This window comes from Myotis myotis, unplaced genomic scaffold, assembly GCF_014108235.1.
Source record: "Myotis myotis isolate mMyoMyo1 unplaced genomic scaffold, mMyoMyo1.p scaffold_m19_p_1, whole genome shotgun sequence".
In the NCBI taxonomy this organism is placed as follows: domain Eukaryota; kingdom Metazoa; phylum Chordata; class Mammalia; order Chiroptera; family Vespertilionidae; genus Myotis; species Myotis myotis.
The window spans coordinates 54697606-54717682 of NW_023416313.1; the positions used below are offsets into that span (position 1 = coordinate 54697606).

General features: G+C 45.6%; 1 protein-coding gene and 1 pseudogene across 1 annotated transcript in view; one reads left to right on the forward strand and one right to left on the reverse strand.

Moving 5' to 3' along the window:
* Positions 1–20077, reverse strand: part of SCD5 (stearoyl-CoA desaturase 5) — a 150626-nt gene that overhangs the window by 91606 nt on the left and 38943 nt on the right. The window lies entirely within an intron of this gene.
* On the forward strand, positions 16489–17633 carry LOC118670634 (annotated as a pseudogene).

Genomic DNA, 20077 nt, shown 5'->3' on the forward strand with positions numbered 1-20077 from the left:
GAGCAGACCAGAGGACAAGGAGGCCTATGGTGCTGAAACTAATGGCTTAATGAAGGGGGAAGGTTCTCAGAAGTAGAAAAAGGAGCTACCACTTCCTCTCCCTCCTCCCTCTCACACTGGCCTCCCTCACTTCCCAGCGCCAGATCCACGGAGATAAGCCTCTGGCGTCACTCGAGCCAACCAGATAGCTCCTCCGGCATGATTTTCTCCTACAACCACCCGAGACTCTTGGCAATCCCACGTTCCCTCTCTGATAATCTGAGAGTGTGTGCAGCTCTGAGACGCTGTTTCTACTCTCCTGCAGATCGTGTTTGACATCTGCGCGGCTGTCAGAAACTGCATGATGGAGGTGTCACTTGACAAGTTACAATACAGAGTGCAGCCTTTAAAACTGTGTTTTTAAACAATTTTGTAATAAGAGAGAAACACAAACACCAAAGCAACAGAAAATCTAATTCACTTTTTGCCCTGCCATATAACAAAACTGAATAATCTCTTCCTAGCTTCATTGCTGCTTAGGGTTTTTAAAAACAAAAAAAAACAAAAAAACAAACATACTGATAGTCAATATTCACAAAATTTGAGCCCAGCTATTTTTGACTTAGGATTATTTTATATCAACATTTCTACTTGTTTTCATAACACACACATTTATCATTCTTAATAATGTTATATTTCATTTATACCCATAGTATGTTTTTATTTAAACATTTTTAGATATTTTTCTTCTTTTTACTGTCCACCCTCCAACCCCCATCATATTCTTCTTATGAGTTATTTCTCCAGAATATGGTCTCAAAAATATGTAATGCAGGCCAGAGGATGTGCTACATTATGACTCGTTACACTTTGCCATGTTGCTTTCCGGAAGTATTGCACTAATTTATGTCAGTGTGAGCATACAGCTTTCTCCAAAGCCCTGCCAGGTTTTGGTTTTGCGATTAGAACTTACTTTTACCAGCTCACTGGCACTGCATGATGTTGTGCTTTTACCGGGGAGGCCGAATCCTTTCTCAAGGTTTGTTTTCTATTTGTGTGGTCTCTTGTGTGAACAACATGTTCTGATTTTTTTGACCATGACGGCAGTGAAAACAGTATTGCCCTTGGATTTGGTTCCATTCCCCAGAGATTCTGGATGTTCATCTCTTTCATCCATTCTATTTACCACAAATGATTTCCTCCCTAAGTCACTTTGACTCGAGGAAGTTCTGCTCAGCCGACACAGGTCCCCCTCATCCATTCAGCCGGGTTCCTGGTGCTCTGTTTACTGCTGGCTGCACACAGTAATCCCCTCAGAAATTTTCCTGAAGGCAGCTTGATTTTTAAGTTGCCCAGCTCTCCAATGAACTCTATTCCAGATTTGTCAAATATACCCAGCAATTCATCAATGTTGTACCGTGTGCTACTGGAAAAAAAATCAGGGCACAATTTTCATGCTTGCCTTTCTGGCCATCTCTGATTTATACTGTGCCTTTCTTTTCAGACAGCATTTACATAGTGTGATCTCAAAGCATTTTACAACTCTTGGATCAGACTCTGGAAAGAGGAAGGACCAAAGTCCAGATTATCAATGGCATAATGGGCTAGGAGAGCTGGGTAGGAAAACAAGTGTTGGACGAGACAAGACAGTAAACACACTGAAACAAAACTTAAGTATTTGAGAGTTAAGTTAGTTGTAATTAACAATATTGTATTGTGCATTTGAGAGTAACTAAAAGAGTAGATCTTAAAAGTTCTCATCACAAGAAAAAAATTATAAGTATGGGAGGTGATGAATGCTAACTAGACTGACTGTGGTGATCATTTCGTAATATCCTATATAATAAAAGGCTAATATGCAAATAGACCGAATGGCAGAACAACCGAACAACTGAACAACTGGTCACTGTGACGTGCGCTGGCCACCAGGGGGTGTGCACGAAACATGGCGGTGTCAGCTGTGGTGGGATGGTGGAGCAGGTGAGCGGGGACACCAGACCAAGGCAGGGCACTGGTCACTGTCATCAGGACGAGTCTCTGGTGGTTACTGAAAATTCTTTGCTCCCGTGCACAGGGGTCCCACCCAGTGCTCACACCTGCTGTCGGCGCCAGCCCCGCTTGCACCCATTGCCAGCACTGGAGCCACGGCTTGCACCCAATCACTCGGCGCCATCTGTGGGTGTGAGTAGTAGCTGCCGGCCTCGATCACCCCTCAGGGCTTTTCCATCTCCCCCTGCTCCTGAGGGGCAATTGGAGCTGGAAGCCACCTCTCGCACCCATTGCCAGCGCTGGCTGCAGGTGCAAGCAGTGCTAGTGCTGTCAGTGTGTGCGAGTGGCGGTGGCAGGAGTGGGGCTGCCAGCATACAGGATACTGGGGGCAGCAGCAGTAGGGGCTGGGCAGGGGAGTGGAGGATGGGCAGAGACCGGTCTCTGTGCCCACCACAGCCTCTTGGCCCACAGTTCCTTTCAAGGTGCACGAATTCATGCACTGGGGCCCTAGTACACATATATTAAATTGTTGTATACCTAAAACTAACACATTATTATATGTCAAATAGAGGCCCAGTGCACAAAATTTGTGCACTGGTAGGGTTCCTAGCGGCTGCCAGCTGCCAGCTGGGTACTCCCTCCCTTCCCCCAGCCGCCTTCCAGGGTTGCTGCCACCTCTGGCCAGGGACTCCCTCCCTTCCCCCGGCCAGCCCTGCCCCCTGGTCGAACTCCCAGATGAACTCCCAGTCAAGGAGATAATTTGCATACTACCCTTTTTTTTCTTTATTAAGGTATTACATATGTGTCCTTATCCTCCCATTGCCCCCCCCCCACCCCATCCCACTCATGCCCTCACCCCCCTGGTATCTCTGTCCATTGGTTAGGCTTATATGCATGCATACAAGTTCTTTGGTTGATCTCTCCACTTTACCCCCACCCTCCCTTACCTTCCCTCTGAGGTTTGACGGTCTGATCAATGCTTCTGCATACTACACTTTTATTATATAGGACTATATCTCAATAAAAACTTAAGTATTTGAAACATGTTACAGAATGGACACAAGCATCACCCAAACGTGTAAAACAGCAACAGCAAAAAATAAGAACTGTATAAGAAATGCTAAACATTGCACAAATTACTTGATAAAAATGGCCGTGCCCAACTGGCATGGCTCAGTGTTTGAGTGACAATCTATGAACCAGGAGGTCACAGTTCAATTCCCAGTCAGGGCACATGTACAGGTTGTGGACTCCATCCCCAGTGGGGGGCATGCCAGAGGCAGCCAATCAATGGTTTTCATCATTGATGCTTCTCTCTTTCTCTCTTTCCCTTCCTCTCTGAAATCAATAAAAATATACATTTTTTTTAAATAGCCAAAATTTTCTCTTTTTTAAAAAAAGTTGTCATCCACATCTTGGCCTTTATTTTTTTACCTATAAGAAGGATCCCCAGTTGGGGAAGAATGCACCCAGTGTGCTTCCTCCCTCACTCAATTCTCTCTTACTCACAAGCTTAGACTACACAGCCACTCACTCACCCCACCCAGCCCTCCACACCCACCCCCTACTCCCTAACCCTAGCTAGCTCAACTTTGGTTCTGAAGAGGGTACTTACTGGTAGATGGTAGAAAAGCTACTCCAAAGAGCTATACATCCAATTGGAGAAGAGACACAACTACATTGCAGTTGAAGTTATAGATGCCAAATAGCTGCTACTGTTATTATTGTTGCTGTTTTTGTTGGCACTTATTGAGGCCTTAGAATATGCAAAAACCTAAAGTGAGCACTTAACTCATCTCATCTCATTAGTCACTAACTCTATTACCCCATTTTACAGATGAGGCAAAGTGAAGTTTAGACATTTGGCCAAGATCACCCAGCAAGTGATAACAGAACTGAGGACTGGCACTAACATATTGTCTCTCTTAGTATTGTAACCTTCTGGTGATTTGTAATAAATTGTAACTTCCCCCACAAGTGTGCTATTTTTAACTATAATAATTTTTAATTTAAAAACGTTAATGTTGACATTATTGCAAGTGTCCCCCTTTTGCCCCCCTTTGCCCACCTCCATCCCCCTCCCTTGGCCTTCACCAAACTATTGTCCCTGTCCACGGAGTATGCATGTATGTTCTTTAGCTAATCCCCTCACCTTCCTTATCTAGTTCGCCCCACCCCCCTCTTCCCTACTAGTTAGGAGTTGACTGTTCCTCTGAGGCCAAATGTAAAAAGCCCCACAATGTGACTTCCCAGGCAAACAGCAGTAGGCACCTTACCATCTTCTGTTCTTTTCTAATAGTTCCCCATGCACTGGTAAGGTATTTGAGATCACAATACTGGGGTGGGGGTGAGGGGAGTTGGAGGAGGATGGGAGGGAAGTCAAGAGGCCTGTGTTTCAGCCCCACTTACACCACTAACTACCCTCTCTGGACCACAGGCTCCTCGGGGGCAAAAGGAAACCAGTGGATGATATGGTTTCTAATATCCCCTCCAGCTTTAAATTTTTAGCAATTTATGAAGCCTGGTAGTGTCATCATAAGGGTGGGTGCCCGGCGGTGTGGACACAACGCCCCCTACCGGCAGCCTCTCCGCAGTGAGGTTGTGGTCACCAGTTCAGCATGGCCTGCGGTCCTGCGCCAGCTGCGGGGCTGTGGGAAAGGGGGAAGTGATCGGCGCATGCTCCACACTCACCCAGCCCCCGCTCTACAGGATCTACTGCCGGATGTTTCCTGCAAGAAAAGTGCTTAGGATTCAGGTGAACAACGGTTTTTTGTTGTTTTCTTAAAGAAAATTTCCCTTTATTCTTTATTGTTGATGTTAATCCTCACCTGATATTTTCCCATTGATTTTTTAGAGAGAGTGAAGGGAGGGAGGGAGGAGAAGAAGGGGGGAAGAGAGAAAGAGAGAAACATCCACTGGTTGCCTCTCCCATGTGCCCGACCAGGGCCAAGGGTCGAACCTGCAACCCGGGTACGTGCCCTTGACCAGGAATCGAACCCTTGACCCTTCTGTGTAGGAGCTGACACTCTAACCACTGAGCAACACAGACCAGGGCTGGACAACGGTTTTTGAAGAGGACAAAAGGATTACAGAGTGATTGATAATAAAAATAAGCACAATTTTAAAAGTGCTTTTATTTTTCAGCATGGAATAGTCTCTTGAAGGCAAGCATATACCTATTCTCTGAAAGTGAAAAATAAATTCTTCTGCAGCTTTTGTGTGTTTGTTTAAAATCTGAGCCAAGTAAAGTCTCTGAGCTTCCCCCCTGAGGGTGCTTCTCGGCTTCAACAACTGGCTGTCTGAGTCTGCTCACCTTTGCCAGCTGAATACAGCAACATGACCTGCCCTTCCACGGCCACCAGCCTCCACCGCCTCCCCCCGAGGGCATTTGATGGGAGACACAGGCCCTTTCAACTTCCAGATACACTCACATAAAGCATTCACACTTTTAAAACCCCATTTTAAATCATTTCTAAAGGCTTTAGAAATGGTTTAAAAAGGAAAACCCCTGAGCCGTGAATCTGCAGTCCACAGCAGAGCAGAGCCGCAGAGCCAACAATGGCCTGGGTTCCCTTGCTCTCCCTGCTCCCCTCTTCCTGAAACCTCACACGTGAAGAAGGGGCTGTTTGGCCAGGACCGCACACCTCCCCTTGGGTTGCTCACCTTCCCTGGGAGCTCAGTCAGAGGAGAGAAGGGATGGGAGTGGGATGTGTGTCCGTCCGGGGGGACAGGGGAAGAACAGGCCATCAGCGCTGGGCTTTGGCTTTGAGGAGTCAGTATCCACATAACATCCATAGAGTCCACGTAAGCCAGGCCCAAGGGGAATCTAATCTACGATGGGGTCCATTTTAACAAAAAGCTCCAGAAGGTCCCATCCCCCGATTCACACAGACACTGACCTGTCATACCTTCATGAATGGAAAACCGGCCTCTTTTCTCCAAATCAAGGGCACCCAGTTCCCAACCTGAGCTCCACTCCAAGGGATGCTTTGCCCAAGCCGCCACGGTCGGCTCTGCTTTTCCTCCCCTCCTCTCGCCTCTGGAGCTTTTCTTTCCCTCCCTTACTGCCTTTCCACACGTAAGCCAGTCAAACCAATAGAGACTTAATTCCTCTCCCAACTCCACTCTGGTCAGAAGGAGCTAGAACAGCGGTTCTCAACCTGTGGGTCGCGACCCCTTTGGGGGTCGAAGGACCCTTTCACAGGGGTCGCCTAAGACCATCGGAAAACACGTATAGAATTACCTACTGTTTTTGTGATTAATCACTATGCTTTAATTATGTTCAATTTGTAGCAATGAAAATACATCTTGCATATCAGATATTTACATTACAATTCATAACAGCAGCAAAATTACGGTTATGAAGTAGCAACGAAAATAATTTTATGGTTGGGGGTCACCACAGCATGAGGAACTGTATTAAAGGGTCTCGGCATTAGGAAGGTTGAGAACCACTGGTCTAGAACCAGAGCTGGTCCAAGGAGAATTCTCCGTCGGGAACTGGGAGAGCAAGACCATACGTGCTAAGGGTAGCTCTTTTTCCCACCTCTCGACTCCGGGCTGATCCTGTCATTTTGCTTCAGCCAACAGAATATATGCAAGCGAGGCTGTGCGATTTCCAGAGCTTAGGCCTCAAGAGGCCTCAGAGCTTCTGCTTTGGTCCCCGAAACACTGTCTGGATCGCCATGAAAGGAAGCTGGGTCAGCCTCCCAGGGAATGAGAACCGTGAAAATGACAAGTGAGGCACCCAGCCAACAGTCAGCACCACTGCCAGCCATGTGAGTGACACCCCATGCAGCTGCAGCAGCCAGCCCGGGTGAAGCCAGCGGAGGCGCCGCCTGCCAACCGCAGAACCACGAGCAATGATGTATTGGTGCTGTTTTAAGCCATTCGGTTTCCAGGTGTTAGGCGGCAGTAGATAACTGAAATGCACACCATTTACCTCTATCTCTGTTGTGCATGGAATAAGATACTAGAATGGGATTTTTTCTGCCTCTATTTCACTGAGGCACCATGTGACAGATATCAGAGTCCCACATGACTGAAACAAACCCCCTCCTACAGAATTCACCAAGGAAATGATCGAGACTGGCTCCACCACTCTTGGGCACCTCATCCTGACCAAAGATATGAAAGGAATCAGGGTGGAGGATGTGGGGGGACAGGTAGAGTGCTCTTTTGGGGGAGCTCTTAATGAGCTGTGAGAGTCCCCCTTAACACCCCTGAGGAAAGGGGCTACAGCTGTATCTTCACCTCAAACACAGGGAAGCAGGTTCAAGCAGACCACTTGGAGAATTTTAAAAAACAGCCAACATAATGGGTCCAGATTTGCACCCCAACACGCAGAGTGGCTGTTGACAGGAGGAAGGGGCTTGCAGGCACTGGTGTGCTCGTGCGGGGTTTTGGGGGGAGAGTGTGTCCTGTGGACCAAATGTGGTCACTCAAGAGAGACTGCTAGTATGGGGTCAGCGTGAGTCCTGTCTCATAGGACACGTAGAGGGGCAGAGACACCACAGCAGTAAGAAGCTAGGGGTGGCCCTAACCGGTTTGGCTCAGTGGATAGAGCGTCGGCCTGCAGACTGAAGGGCCCCAGGTTCGATTCCGGTCAAGGGCATGTACCTTGGTTGCGGGCACATCCCCAGTAGGGGGTGTGCAGGAGGCAGCTGATCGATGTTTCTCTCTCATCGATGTTTCTAACTCTCTATCCCTCTCCCTTCCTCTCTGTAAAAAATCAATAAAATATATATATTTTTTAAAAGAAGCTAGAGGTGGACACTAGATTACTAAGGTCGTAGAAAGAAATCCAAAGAGACCTCCTGGAATAAAGATGCATGTTCTTATGCCCAGAGAACTGTAAGAGAGAGATGACAACAATGGGGTTTTCTGAAGAACCTAACACAATGCCCAGCAAGGAAAGGTGACCACGTCAAACACTGGCCCAGCTGAGGGAGTGGGAAGCCTTATTCCTAACTTCCTGTCACCCAGTCCTGGAGGTTCAGAAACTAACTAGCAAACAGAATTGCAGGCAGGAAAAAAGCATAAGGCAGAGACCACAGAGAAGCCACCATCTACCCACCAACCTCTCCCAGGTTAGACCCTTAGCCTGATGCAGGCTTGAAATGGGGAAGGGTTGACATTAAATCAAGTTCACAGGTTTGATTTCTCATCTTGGGGTGGTCATTCTAATTTCCAAACTGTGACACAGTACAACTTCGAATGACATGAGGACGTGACAGGAGATGACTTTCCTAAGGAGATGAAAAGTCACAGGGTTCAAACGTGAGCTGGAAAAAATCACAGGCTGAGTTTTCACACCAACCTTCCTCTATTAAAATAAAATTTAAAAGGACAACAGGGGAGACGTATTTTTTTTTTGATGTATCACTAATTAATTGTTTGTTGGACATGCTAGTTACACTGACTTGGTCTATTTACCATTTCTCTGGAATACACTTTTCAAAAGACCAAAAAAAGTTCTCATTGTGCCATCTTTTTCTCCAGACAGCCATGCGTATTTCTTTGTTCACTTCCCTTCCCACTCTTACAAATGAGGTGGGCTTATAACGTATCACATGATCACACTGATCCAGGTCCAGAAGGTCCCTAGCTATTCATCATTTAGGACATGGCAGCTACTGAGGCGATAAACTTGGAAATTGGTTTCCCCAGGTGCTTAAAGCCTTGGCAAGCATTAGCCCCATGACCGTGGGAGGAGGTCAGTACAGGTATCTATTGGCTTAAAGCCAGTCTCACTTGTCTGGAATACAGGACTTCATCAGCACACCTGCCTACGAGCTTTTAAAGACTGATATCTGTAGATGAGTTTTTGGACTTCATATGGGAAAGCTGAAATCTAATAGAGAAGATGGGTTGGCAGAACCTGTGTCTGAACTTTCAGCAAGTAAGCTTTTATAAATAATAGATACAATCAATTATTTAGCATAACCAAACATGCTTGAAGAATTTTGGTATCACTTGCTAGTTCTCAAGAATTTAATGCATAATCACAGAGATGCATAATGCATAAAGACATGGCCCCACTGGATACCGGCCTAAGAGAGAGACTGGCTGCACTGAGAGGGAAAGGCATCAAAGTTCAATCTATTATTTGCAGGTGATGTGTTGCATTTATTCATGTAGCGTAATAAAGCTGAGGTGGGAAAGCAGCATCAGTGTCTTCTCTGAAAAAAATGTGAGTCAATGAGAATATATAGGGGTGAGTGAAAGTAGGTTTAGAGTGGCAAGTATGTGAAACAGTTTATTATTGTATTATTTATTATTTATTATATTGCTTACTAGAGGCCCGGTGCATGAAATTCATGTGGCGGGGGGGGGGGGGGGGGGAGGCGTGTCCTTCAGCCCGGCCTGCTCCCTTGCCCAGTCTGGGAGCCCTGCAATTGATTGCCCCGCTGAGGGAGGCCCCGCCCACCGCCGACATCCAGGTAGCCTGGGCCTCCCTCTTTGGGGTGATTACGGAGCCCCCCAGCCTGTGGCCTGGGCCTCCCTCTGCAGGGCAATCATAGAGTGATGGCGCCCCCCCCCCCCACAACAATTGCATCACACCCGCCTTGGCGGCGGCAGTCAATGCTGGGTCACTGTGGAGCCCACGACCCAGGAGGGACTGAGAGTCAGCAGTTCAGCCTGCTCACCAGTCCCCACCCACCCAAGCCTGCTGAGCGCGTGGCCTGGCATTCGGTCATCCGTTCGGTCATTTTGGACATTACAGACCCTGGCTCTTTATATACTGGGATTATTTACTATTTATTATATTATTTATTATGAACAACTGAAAACCTACTTTTGCCCACCCCTGTCTGTATATTGGATGAAGAGCCAGGGTGTTGAGCTCTGCTTCTGACTGTGGAACAAATGATGCTAGTTGCCATGGGAGTTTAAATCAGGCTCCTACCGTCGCTCCTCAATGTTGCAATCACCATCCCAGGAAGACATCCTGTAGGCTGTCCTACAAAAGACGTCACAAAGTGGGCCTTGAAGAGTTTGTCAAGGTCCAGGGCATGGCCCTCGGCATCGAGGCACTTAAGTCTCATCCAATGACTCCATTTCTCAGGGACCCATTTCTTGGAAGCAGATTCTCCTGGTCCAGCCTCCCACTCTAAACCAGAGAGACGGCTCACTAATTCAGGGGGTTACTTGAAGTGCACACAACCAAATGCATTCTTTTCCAACAGGAGGCCAAATCCTAAGCACCGGGTTGCTGGGCGAGCATGGCATCAGAGCTAGGGGAGACGCGAATGGAATGTTCCAGGCGCCAGGCTGAGGCAGCCTGAGGTGTCCATCACACAACAGAGAGGGTGTAGCCCAGTGATGGCGAACCTATGACACGCGTGTCAGAGGTGACACGCGAACTCATTTTTTTGGTTGATTTTTCTTTGTTAAATGGCATTTAAATATATAAAATAAATATCAAAAATATAAGTCTTTGTTTTACTATGGTTGCAAATATCAAAAAATTTCTATATGTGACACGGCACCAGAGTTAAGTTAGGGTTTTTCAAAACGCTGACACGCCGAGCTCAAAAGGTTCGCCGTCACTGGTGTAGCCAGTGGTTTTCAAACTTGGTGTCTGTACCCATTAGAGTTGTTAAATCATTTAGCAAGTCACACTCAGACACCACTTAAAACGAAAATATAGAGTAAAATAGAACGTATCAGAGAGTACTGCACGAAACTGAGGTTGGTAAGAGTGGTGGTTAAGAGGACAGACCCTAAGTGCAGGTTCCGTAGGATCCAATGCCAGCCACAGAACCCTGGGCACATGATTGAGTCTAGGCTTTGGTTTCTTTGTTTGCAAAATGGGAATGATGATATTGCCTACCTCTGGAGATTGTCGTCAAAATTAAATGGTTTGATACCTATAAGAGGCATAGAACTGTGCCTGGCTGTAAGTGCTACATGAGTTTTCATTATTAGTAAGAATTGCTTTGTGAAACTATGGCCCACAACCCAAGATACCAGAATCGAGTTCCTATGACAACTAGAGTCAGACACGCTGAGCAGGATATGAGAGAACTCGTAGACTGAGTGGTTTCCATTGTATTTGGTTAGAAAATGAAGGAAGCAATATCAGACTGCAGGCAAATAAAAACCAGAGGGATCTATTCACTAGGATGTCCCAGATGACCAGGCTGGAGCTCACTTCAGCTGAGGAGTGCTTTTTAGTGAATTAGATGAAAGTGCTTTTGTTGAGATGAGATGCCATAAATATCTCTTTTCTGGAGAGAATTCTCATTCTCTGAGGTGCACTTTGCCTTTTTTCTTTTCTTTTTTTTTTACTTTCATCTTGAGACCACGGTGACATATTTTGACCCACTGGAATGGATCGTCAAGTTTAAATTTAAACTTGAACTTAAATTTCCTCTCTTCTATGAGTTCGGTTCTCACATCAATTTTTTAGAGTAGCAGCCGTACCAATTGATTATTCCACCCCATACCACAAGCCCTTCTTTCATATATTTTCCCATGATCCACAGAAATCTGGACAAATAGAAGGTGAATGATAAGGTAAAGCAAAGACTAAAATATATTTTCAAGCGAAAAATAGACCTTTGGAGAAGACGACAGAGCAAATGGGGGAGAGTGAGTGATATTCAAGCAGAAGTGAGAATAATTATAATATTCACCATAGATGACCTATTATGTGCCAGGCACGGGGCTAAGCACTTCATAACCATTGATCATACTTCTCACAATGACTTCGAAAGGTATATGATACTATTTACAGATATAAGTAAGGAAGCTGGCCCTTAAAAAGGTAAAAATAAAACAAAAAACTGGCTGAGACTCACTGCTAGTAAACGGTGGAGCCAGACTCAAAGGTGGACTTCCTGAGTCCAGAGCTCATGCCTTTCCTTTACACACGGCTACACGGGTTTCAGAACTAGACCCACTGGGTCTAAATTCCAGCTGTAACACTTATAAGCTACGGAACTTCTCCAACCCTCACTCAATTTCCTCTTCCATAAAATGGTGGTGACAACGGTAGCTTCCCCATAGGATTTTGTGAAAATCAAATGAGATGTTTATTCAAGGATTTAACATTGCAGTTGGCACACAGGAACTGTTCAAATAGTTGCCAACTACCGTTATTGTGATGCCAGTCTTTGCAAGGCTGCCCATAACTGCAAACAGTACATATGGGTAATCAGTGGACGAGACCAGCTAACGATGTGCCATTTGGCCAACAGTCTTTGGACCCCCTCTCCCTTATAATGGCATTTCCCATGGCACCTCATTCCTGCCACTGGCACAAGGAGAAAACAAGGCACCATTGAAGGCAAAAACAGCATAACGGTCAAATAAGGAAACTGCACCCAACTGAAAGGTTTCGGTCCAGGCCCATGGAATCAGGAAGAAAGGAAAGAGGAGCTGAGGTCTGAGATGGCTGCAGAGCTAATCTCACGGAGGACGCATTCAGTACACTGTGGGAGGCAGGAAGGGTGCCGCTGAGGAAAAAATAAATTACTTGGGGATTGGAATGGAAGCTTTTGCTCACATTACTGTGCGAAGAAAGATTCCCACAGAAGAGCAAAGGATTTAGGGTTGAGAGGAATTTAATCAGTTTCTCCAGCTCATTTTAACCTAAAAGAGAAGGATTTAATTTCCAAGTCTTAAATGGGCACCAGAATTTAGACAAAGTCAAACTAGGGGAAGAGAAAAGATAAGAAGGACCATCCACTGTCCAGAAACCAGAAGGAAAACACCAGCCTGGGGAAGTACTGAACAGGTCCAGATTTAAGGGCTGGTATAGCTCAGCAAGCACAGGATGTGGTGGAGGGAGTGGGGTGAGAAGACATAACAATGAACCTTATTTCCACCCTTGGGTTTTTTGTGTGTGTTTTTTAAAATATGTTTTTATTTATTTCAGTGAGAGGAAGGGAGGAGGTAGACACATCAATGATGAGAGAGAGTCATTGATCAGCTGCCTCCTGCACACCCCCTACTGGGGATTGAGCCCGCCACCATGGCATGTGCCCCGACTGGAAATCGAAACGTGACCTCCTGGTTCGTAGGTTCAACCACTGAGCCACACTGGCTGGGCTTTTATGCTTTGTTTAGGGTTTTGTTTGTTTTTTGGTGTGTGTGTGTGTGTGTGTGTGTGTGTGTGTGTGTGTGTATCAGCTAGATGAAGACATCAAATTCAGCTGTGTTTATTTCTATTTTGCCAGGCCAAGGATTTTAAATTTAACTTGAAATAATCAATAGGCAACAGCCTTTATTTTTAACACCTGCCTGGCTGAGACTGAACACCTCTGCTGCAATTCCTGAGGTACATGGGCAAAATGTTGGAAAGCATCTTTCCTATTTGAGCAAAGTGGAATTTAAAAACATGTTATTAAATCTGAAGATGTTTGGATGTAGTATCTAATATGGATCCCATTACTGAAAATGCCAGGCACGTAACTCTGAGGCCCAAGAAACAGTGCAAGTGAATTTACAGAAGAATAAAACCAAATGTGAAGAAGCAAAGAGATTTCGATCTGCTAAGGCTGTCATTGGACTGCACACCTGAGCTGAGTTAGTGGGCAGCTGGTCACACATTCAGTGCACAACACTCTTCGGTAAGACAGGCCAGAGGGAGGAGACAGCAGTCGCTTCTGTTTTCATCACCACTGTCATCAATAAGCATTATTCACTACAATATGGGAGTCACTGGAGGACATTGTTCTCCTGAAGCTTAGTCTATTTAAGGAAACAAAACATGTACATAAACAGAATAGTAAATAACAATACAAGCTGTGCCAAATGGGAATGTGTCATTCTTAGAAACTGCTCAGTGTCTTCATATTACAAAAACATATCCATCATGCTGTGCAGAAGCCACACCATGACGCTAGACTCAGAGAAATAACCCCAAATGCCAACGGCAAACAATGTCACTCTAATTCCACTCTAAGTCCTCCAACAATTAAAGGACAGCTGTGATATTCAGATATGCTCTAGCAGTCATTAATGAACTGCCTCATGTGCTGTTAAAATTGTCGATTTTAACCTGACCCTGGTTTGGGGGTTGTCCATTTGAAACAACTTTAGGTTTTACATCCCTAAGCATATTTCACATTTATTTAGAAAGGCAATATAAGTATAGTGGCTAAGAGTAAGGGTTCTGGAATCAGACTTCCTGGGTTTGAATCCCAGTTCTATACATATTAGCTGTGTCACTATGGCAAGTGACTTAACTTCCCTAAGCCTTGGTTTCCTCACGTGTAAGTGGGAATAATAATAGGATTTGCCTCATCCTATATAATAAGAGCCCAGTGACTGAAACAGCAGAATGACCAGAATGGCCAGAGGCGTGACAGGCCTGCAAACCCTTGGTGGCCCCTCACCCAGGCCAGTATGCCCCCCAGCGGGGACCCCCACCCCAATCCGGGGCCCCCATCAGGGCAGGCCAGCCGGCCCCCAACTGTGCACGAGGCCTCTATCCTATATAATAAAAGGGTAATATGCAAATTGACCCTAACAGCAGAACAACCAGAACGCCACTGGACCAGTCACTATGAGGTACACTTACAACCTCTGGGTCTTTTTCCCTGGCTGGCAGGCTCTGATCTCCTTATGGCAAACAGAGAACCGGGGGTGGGTGGCAGGGGACGCGGGGGGCGCCAGGCCAAGGCCCCTGCCCTGCCAGTCACCCCACACACAGAGGGTGACCTACAGCAGGGGCGGGGCCGGCAAGCAGGCGGGAACAACCAACCTCTCAGTCCCTTTCCCCGGCCATCAGGCACTGATCACCCGATGGCGAAGGGGGAACTGGGGATGGGGGGGGGGGCGTGGGGGGGGCAGCTGCAGGCAGCCAGGGAAGATGGCCCTGGTTGTAGGCCAGGCCTAGGGACCGTACCCGCGCATGAATTTCGTGTGCCAGGCCTCTAGTATACTCAAAGGGAAGATTATATAAAATAATGCATAAATAGGTGGCACATAGCTCACAAAAATATTTGCTTTCATTACTATTATCACTAAGGTGGCTGGCAGCCTGAGTTGGAGTGAGATGCCATTGGAAGGGGCTGGGGCACTGCATCCAAGGTCTCCCATAGGGATACCTTTGAGACCCACCTTTTTTTTTATATATATATATATTTTATTGATTTTTTACAGAGAGGAAGGGAGAGAGATAGAGAGTCAGAAACATCGAAGAGAGAGAAACATTGACCAGCTGCCTCCTGCACATCCCCCACTGGAGATGTGCCCGCAACCCAGGCACATGCCCCTGACCGGAATCGAACCTGGGACCTTTCAGTCTGCAGGCTGACGCTCTATCCACTGAGCCAAACCGGTTTTGGCAAGACCCACCTCTTCATGCTCTGTGTTTAACAGCAGGTGAGTGCACAGACTGGAGACAAGGAAGAGGCACCCAGTAGTCTGAGGGAGCAACATGGGAGAATCTATCATATCCGACACATCTGCTTCAAAATTACTGGTTCCCCGTGGCCATATGCCTGTTGTTTGGAGCATAGTCCCAAATGGTTGTGGGTTTGATCCCTGATCAGGGTGCATACAGGAGGCAACCAATTGATGTTCTCTCTCACATTGATATTTCTCTCTCTCTCTCCCTCTCTCTCTCAAATCAATAAAAACATATCCTCGGGTGAAGATTTTTTTTTTTAAATATATTTGATTGGTTTTTTACAGAGAGGAAGGGAGAGAGATAGAGAGTTAGAAACATCGATGAGAGAGAAACATCGATCAGCTGCCTCCTGCACATCTCCTACTGGGGATGTGCCCGCAACCCAGGTACATGCCCTTGACCGGAATCGAACCTGGGACCTTTCAGTCCGCAGGCCGACGCTCTATCCACTGAGCCAAACTGGGTTCGGCTCGGGTGAAGATTTTAAAAAAATTAATGGTCCACATACATAGAAAGGATAAAAATAAATTTGAAATTAGAAGCAAATAAGCACACTTTGTGAAGAACAAGAAGTTGATGGGGACATTGGGTAAGAGTGCTCGTCAAGGCTAATAAAATTCCAGAAAAACATTCTTAAAGGTCCAAGGAAGTCATGAAGAGCTTTTGGAGAGCATTATGCTAAGCAAAATAAGCCAGTAGAGAAAGATAAATATCACATAATCTCACTCATTGGTGAAATATAATGAACAACATAAACTGACGAACAAAAACAGATCCAGAGACAGAGAAGCATTGATCAGACTGTCAAACCTCAGAGGGAAGGTAGGGGAGGGTGGGGGTAAGGGGGAGAGATCAACCAAAGGACTTATATGCATGCATATAGGCCTAACCAATGGACACAGACACCAGGGGGGTGAGGGCATGAGGGGGGGGGGGCAATAGGGGGAGGTCTAAGGACACATATGTAATACCTTAATCAATAAAGAAAAAAAAAAAAAGAAAGTCAATGGAGGCACGCGACTGCGTTTGAATGGCCCTGAGTGGGGCTTGGCCCGGGAGCCCGGGGACTCTCTTAGGCTTCCAGGCGCAGTTGGTCAGCGCCGGGGCTGGACTGAGGCGCCGGGGTACCAGGAGGCACTGGTATTTGGGAGATTATGGCATCTGAAACCCACAATGTTGAAAAACTGAACTTTTATAATAATATGGAGGATCATTCCATTGATTGTCCTAGAAAAAGGATTTCTAATTTCACTAATAGGAACATGAAGGAGGTTAAGAAATCTCCAAAACGGTTGGCTGCTTACATAAATAGAACAGTTGGACACATTGTGAAAAGCCCAGATAAACTACGTAAGGTGATCTACCACAGAAAGTTCATTATCCTTTTCCAAATTCTTGCTTTAAAAAGAAACAGTCCCCTAGAAGTGGGGACTACAACATGGCAAATAAAGAAAATGAACTGGCTTGCGCAGGCCACCCGCCTGAAAAATTACACCCTGATAGTCCAACATATTTGCTTAACGCCAGTGATTCTGGCTCTTCACAGACAGAAAGCGCATCATCACGATACAGTGGGTTTTTCCTGACGTTTCTGAGGATCATGAAACAATGGCAAAGTTTTGTTCAGCAGGAGTTTGAGATTGAATGTAGCTTTAACTTTCTGGAGAAAGACGTATAAGTGAACTTGATGCTTATTTGGTGAGGATAGAAGACCTTGGAGTGGTTCCTTCCTGTGCTTAGCGATAGTTTATAGGAAGAAAAACAATACATCTCACTCGGCTACTGTGTAGACTTGTTGCCTCTTGTAAAGTCTCTACTTAAAAGCAAATTTTAAGACTATATAATAGTTGGTTTAAACTGGCTTCAAGCAGTCATAAAAAGGCGGTGGTCAGAACTATCACCCAAAACAGAAATTATAAATGATGGAAATATTCAGACTTTAAAACAATTCAGTGGATTGTGGGAACAAGAAAACCATCTTAGCCCTAGCTGGTCTGGCTCAGTGGATAGAGCATCGGCCTGATGACTTCAGGGTCCCGGGTTCAACTCCGGTCAAGGGCACATGCCTGGGTTATGGGCTTGATCTGCAGCGGGGAGGCATGCAGGAGGCAGCCGATCAATGATTCTCTCTCATCATTGATGTTTCTGTCTCTCTCTCCCTCTCCCTTCCTCTCTGAAATCAATGGAAATATTTTTTTTAAAAAAAAAAAAAAGGAAAGAAAACCATCTTACTTTGGTTCCAGGATATACTGATAATATAGCTAAGGATGTAGATGCTCATTTATTACAGCTGCATTGAAAGGCACTGAATCTACTGAAGAGCATTTGGTTATTCAAAACATTCCTGGACTATATGATTTCCAAACAAGTCTCATTGGAGAACTGTGAACTGCGGGAGAAATCAACACCTTTTCTTTTAAAGCCACATATGAAACCACTAACGAAACCCGAATAATCTACTTCACACTGAAGTGGAAAAATATCCAAAAGGAGCAGCTTCAACTTCAATAAGGTGGAAGTGCACTATGAAGATTGTTCTCCTTTGCTGCATTTGGGATTTATGTGGCTACTTGGCAACACTGTTGAAGAACTACTAGATCTTAATGCAGTCCCTCATAAGAATATACTTCATACTATGTGAAAAAAAATAAGACAAAACTTATTACTAGAAAAAGCAGAGACCAATCATCAGTACTTTTTTTAAGACTGTGTTTTATAAGAAAACCCTCAAATGTGTGCAGCTATTTTCTTAGGTTGAAAGACTTTGAAAGTTTAAAACATCATAGCAAATAATCAATACTAAAATCTCTTTGTCCAGACTGAGATACTGTGTAAACAAGAGGCCTTAATTATTAATAAGCCAATGTATATGATACCAAGATCTGGTTTTTGTTTTTTTTTTAAAGTAAAACCAACATGCTTCTGGCATGAAAGTTATGGAATGAAATCAGGGGTTTCCATTCTTGTGCAATGTTGTTAAAACTTATTCCAAATAAATAAAATAAATAAAAATAAAACTTATTCCACACCATCTTTAAAACTTGAGAATATTTTTAATGTCTCTGAAATATTTTTGCCAGAATCATCATGTCATGTGCCAGTATGTATATGTTATTCCTATATTAAAGAAAGAGGTGAATATGTATTTGGATAAGTGCTTAGCTGGAAATGTTCAAAGAGTTGGCTAATTTATGTTTACTTTCTATTGTATGTAGATTTCTAATATTTTCAGTTCTATATCATTTAAGCGTCATTTGAGTAAATTTACTAAATATTCCAAAAAAAAGTCAATGGAAAAAAATATCGTTGGGTGAGGATTAACCAAAAAACAAAACAAAATACATTGCTAATCCATGCCAGCACTTTCTCTCAGAGTCTAGACACCACCTCTGAATCAATGAAATCAATTAAAGTTGGAATACAAGATGCAATGTCTTTGCCTCCTTGGCCTGGGAGTATACATTCTAAAGTATTTCAAATTCTCTTTTCCATGATCCATAGTAAAAAAAGGCATTTGCATGCAGTACACACACAAGGTTTCACTAAACACTATCAGCCCTTATTTGTGTGATGTGTTTTGATTTTTTATTCTCTTCTATTTCATTTTTTATATGCTACCTGCACTCTATTGCTTCTATAACCTATATAAAATATGAGTTGCAGCCTGCAATTTGAAAAATCTACACTAATAAAAGAGAAAGATGCAAATTAACCATCACTCCACTACACCCACCAGCCAATCAGGAGCGAGTATGCAAATTAACCCAACTAAGATGGCAGCAGCCATGGAGCTGGAGCAAACAGGAGACTTGGGTTGCCCCCAGAGATGGAGGAAGCCAAGCTTCCCGCCTGCCCTGGCCAGCCCTGGGCTCTGCTCAAGGCTACAAAGTTTCAATTATGGAAGATAAATAAATCCCAGATACCTGCTTCCAGCCCACCCTGGCCTCCGCTCAAGGAGGTGCTGAAAAAAAAAAAAAGAAAACGAAAAAAAGGAGAGGCTGGGAGCTTGGGTCACCAGGGGGTGTGGCCAGCCTGAAAACGGCCATCAACCCCTCACCCAGGCTGGCCAGGCACTCAAGTAGGGACCCCCGCCCTGAAGGAGGTGTGGCCAGCCTGAAAACAGCCCTCAGCCCCTCACCCAGGTTGGCCACACCCCCATGGGTTGAGAGTCCCCACTGAGGGGCTTGACAGCCTGCAAACAGCCATCAGCCCCTCACCCAGGCTGGCCAGGGACCCCAGTGGGACACCCACCCTGATCCAGGACACCCTTCAGGGCAAACCAGGCGGCCCCCATCCGTGCACCAGGCCTCTATCCTATATAATAAAAGGGTAATATGCAAATTGACCCTAACAGCAAAATGACCAAGAATGACTGGTCACTATGACACAAACTGACCACCAGGGGGCAGATGCTCAATGCAGGAACTGCCCCCTGGTGGTCAGTGCGCTCCCACAGGGGGAGCTCTGCTCAGCCACAAGCCAGGCTGATGGCTGCCAGCACAGCGGTGGTGGCGGAAGCCTCTCCCACCTCCTCAGCAACGCTAAGGATTTCTGACTGCAGCTTAGGCCTGCTCCCCGCTGGCAAGTGGACATCCCCTGAGGGCTCCCGGGCTGCCAGAGGGGTGTCTGACTGCCAGTTTAGGCCTGATCCCCCAGGGAGCGGGCCTAAGCCAGCAGGTGGACATCCCCTGAGGGATCCCAGACTGCGAGAGGACACAGGCCGGGCTGAGGGACCCCCCGCCC